The following is a 4,207-nucleotide window of genomic DNA, read 5'->3' on the forward strand; positions in this document are numbered from 1 at the left end:
GTACTTTGCCATTATTTTTTATTTTATTTTGGAAATATGGATAACAGGGTTGCATTATTAGAATGACACACTCAGTCTAGTCTGAAAAATATCTCAGTGTTAGCACGTAAGTCATGGTCCCTGTGTCTGCCTCGCTGGCCCCACAGGGCTTCATTGGTTTGTTTTTGTTTTGTGCCTGTCTCTCTCTCCCTCTCTCGACACTCTGCTATGGTTAACATGATGGTTAACCCATCATGTTAGTATGTGACTCGCTCACTCCTTTCTGTTTTTCACTCACTTTTGTTTTAATTTTCCAGGCTAATTAGGTTTCAATAACAGGGATGTACATATCTTGTAGGGAACAACTTGCAGTGCATGGTTACTGTTCTCTAAAATATGTTGAGCTATTTCACAAAGCTACATCCAGTTCATTTTTCCATTCAGTTGAGCTATTTCACAATTACTAGAAGTTCATATTAATGAAATCAAAACAAAAAATTGGATTGATAGCTTATTTTTTCAATAAGTACGGACATGTGAAAATTCAGCTTTGAGTGCTTCCTGAGAGCTGAATTGTATTTTTAAAAAAAATTATGGATGAGACAAAATCTTGTTATTGTAGAATGGCCCAAAAGTAGTTGAAGGTGAGCCTGATGTTGAAGATGAACTGATAATGAGAGGTGAAGATACCCTTCGATAACCAGACACAGAAACAGGAATGGCTGGTGTATTTGATGAAATTATGAAACTCAAACAGGCAGAAACAAAAGGGCAACAAGCAGATGGAAATCCAAAACAATCAATTTCATGAGAGAGAAAGATTTTCTGCATTTAGCTTAAAATGATTAACTGCAGGAAAACAATGACTTTTACTTGTTATTCATGGAAATGGTCATAGAGGGACCTGATGACACGTTGAAGGATAAGTGAATAGGGTGGAAAGAGAGGTACCCTGGATAATGATGGACCTTTGTTGGAGTTTGTGGAAAATATTAGTTTAGTTTTTAAAGAGAACTTTTAGTATGTCATGGTCCCTGTGTCTGCCTCGCTGGCCCCACAGGGCTTCATTGGTTGTTGTTTTTGTTTTGTGCCTGTCTCTCTCTCCCTCTCTCGACACTCTGCCTGGGAAGAGCCTTCAGCAAGTCCCAGCCTTGTCTGTCTGTTCTCAATTACTCAGCTGAGGAGTCTCTGATATTTAAGGCTGGGAAGCAGAACGGGTCTTCACTGGATCATTAAGTGAGACAAGTCAGTATTACTTCTCGTCTTACGAGCTAATTTCCAATTTGAGAGTTTCGCGTTAGTGATTAATCCTTTTTGTGAACAGTTTCCCCGGACCAACTGCCTTTCCTGTGTGGAGTACAAGTGTGACAGCGTGTGGGAGAGTGTGAGAGGATTTCCCCTTCCCCAATTGGCTTTTTGGACCCTGAGGTTTCCCTCTTCACTTGTATATAGCTTGCACTTTGGTGACCTGTAAATAAACCGCTTTATTGGATGTAATCCCATCTGCGCCTGAGTCCTCCCTAACTCGTGACATAGACTATACTAGCGCAGATTCAGTAAAACCAGAGTTGTGATAAAAAATATATGCAATGTTTTGTTTTCCTCCTGAATAGTGATGGCCCGCTTGAAGCTGAAGCTCCGGTGCTTGTGTCAAAAAAATCAACACACTGCTCCAGAAGCACTGTGTCGAAGCTTGATTCGTTTGGCCAGAATCACGTGATCAGTGACGTCCGAAGCTTCATTTAGAACCTAACTGCTTCGGTATCTGATTCAACGGTTTATAAGCAGGTGAATCATTCGCGGGATTTGTGGAGTGTTTTGATGGTGACAGATAGCGAACCACTGATCATTCCACTGAGAGATTTGGAGCCAGCGAGGGATAGGAGGTTCTGTTGTGTGGGAGTATTTTGAGTTGATTTTGGTCGATGGGGTGGGTTTTCCAGCTTTGTGTTCTGGCTGTTTGCTTGTGTTTTGTGCGTGTTCATTTTATCTGGAAACGGGAAAAACTTAAAATGTCAAAAAATCTGCTTTTCATAATATAAATATCATTAAATAACTTTAGAAAGACTTCCATTTGACTCGTAACATTTAATGTTATAAAAAGATATATTTTATTTTTAAAATAATCTTAAAATTTTAGTCTACAAAATGTGCAGCAATTTAATTTATTTATTCTCTTTAGCTGATAGTTCGTGGGGCCCAGGTAGACTGTATAACTGCATCTCTACCACTTTTTCTGCACTCAATCCTCTTCGTACAGTGGAACAAATTCTCTTCTTAAATAAAAATGAAAAAGGGTTACCTTAAATGCATCTGCAAGTTCATAAGCATTTTCCCTTTCCATTTCACAATCAATTCTGCCCCCAGGTCAAAAATATGTATAGGAAAATTTCCCATATATAATATTATTTATAAATATACCCGTCTAGCGATTAATTGCACAAGTACATGGAGGCAGGACCTCACAGCAGAAGCATACTCTATAATGTGCATTATTATATGTTTGTTATATGTGACGTGGTATTTTTCAATTATTGTATTTACCAACATCAAGAAGTCACAAGCAAAGAAAGACCAAACCATGGTGCATGTTTAAACAGGGAAAGTTTACTGGTCAAAATTATTTATTAAACAAATAAACCACATTTTTTAACCCCAAAAAATACACGTTCAAAGCAACACAACAGCAGCCTAATATCAGACAGAACATAGGCCTGCAGGTATCAGGCTGTTTTTCTCCTTTATCTCATAGTGGACAGAAATTATTTTTGGAGTGGCACAAATAATTTGTGTGGCATCAAATGTGATGCAGAACAGCTGATTGTTCTGTAAATAGTTTGAAATGTTTATTTTAAAAAAACGCCTTGGCTGCATTTTTAGGTAAACAGCTGCAAAAACTTTGTTTGCAAAACTTTTTTGAAGAAGTAACTATATAATTAATTGCCCAACATTGGTCATTATATACTATATTTTGCAGACAGAGTTACAGGACTCTCTCCCAGACCACAGACTCATACTCATAATACAAGTCAGAGCTTTATAAAAATAAATAAATAAAAAAGTTGTGTTTTCAAAATTGGAGTTCAAGTTATTCTTACTTCCAATAGTGTTAACATACTACACAGGTCATGAACAAGATTTTTTAAATTTTCATTGTAAGTGGGCTAAAACAGTTAATTAAAAATAGTCTAACATAAATGTAAATGCTGTAGGCAAGGCAAGGCAAGTTTATTTGTATAGCACAATTCAACAACAAGGTGATTCAAAGTGCTTTACAGAGACATTAGAAACAAAAACAAATAAAAAAGCATGATTTAAAATTGATTAAAACAAGCAAACAAACAGACTAATTAACAAACAAACAAAACAGTATATAAAATTATTGTAATTTGATTATTTTAATAAACCATGTAACTTGGATGGATTTGATGCTGGTGTGACCACAGTGCACACGTCTGATGTCGCTCACAGTGGTCCAAGGGATCGCTCAGGGAGTTTGTGTGTTCGCTCAGACACATGAAAAATTAGAGGGAACATTGGTCACTTGTGTAAAAAGTTGTCTGCTATTTTACTAACACTGTAAAAATAGTATAAAAAGGGGCGATCGTGGCTCAAGAGTTGGGAGTTCGCCTTGTGAACCGGAAGGTTGCCGGTTCGAGCCCCGGCTCGGGCAGTCTCGGTCGTGTCCTTGGGCAAGACACTTCACCCGTTGCCTGCTGGTGGTGGTCAGAGGGCCCGGTGGGGCCAGTGTCCGGCAGCCTCGCCTCTGTCAGTGCGCCCCAGGGTGGCTGTGGCTACAATGTAGCTTGCCATCACGTGTGTGTGAATGACTGGATGTGTAAAGCGTTTTGGGGTCCTTAGGAACTAGTAAAGCGCTATATAAATACAGGCCATTTACCATTTAAAATTGTTTACAAGCAAAAGAAATCAGATTGCACTTAAGTATGTCACTATTGTCTGTCAATAGCCACCATCCACCTCTGTAAGAAGAAATCTATATAGGTTTAATCTAATGTGAAGCTTCTGTTGTCAAAGTGAGTCAGATCCACCTGATATGAATGTGTGCATGATGTGTGCACCTCACATAGCTTGAGAAGCAATGACTGACTCGACTGTTATGTTAAAACAGGTGTAGTGTTGTAGTTGTTTTAGGATTAAACGACCTGCTCCCTGTCTCTGCTTTCATCTAGTGGTTAAAAAATGCCCTAATATATCTGTAATGCTGGGT

This window comes from Astatotilapia calliptera, chromosome 23 (assembly GCF_964374335.1).
Source record: "Astatotilapia calliptera chromosome 23, fAstCal68.1, whole genome shotgun sequence".
NCBI lineage: Eukaryota > Metazoa > Chordata > Actinopteri > Cichliformes > Cichlidae > Astatotilapia > Astatotilapia calliptera.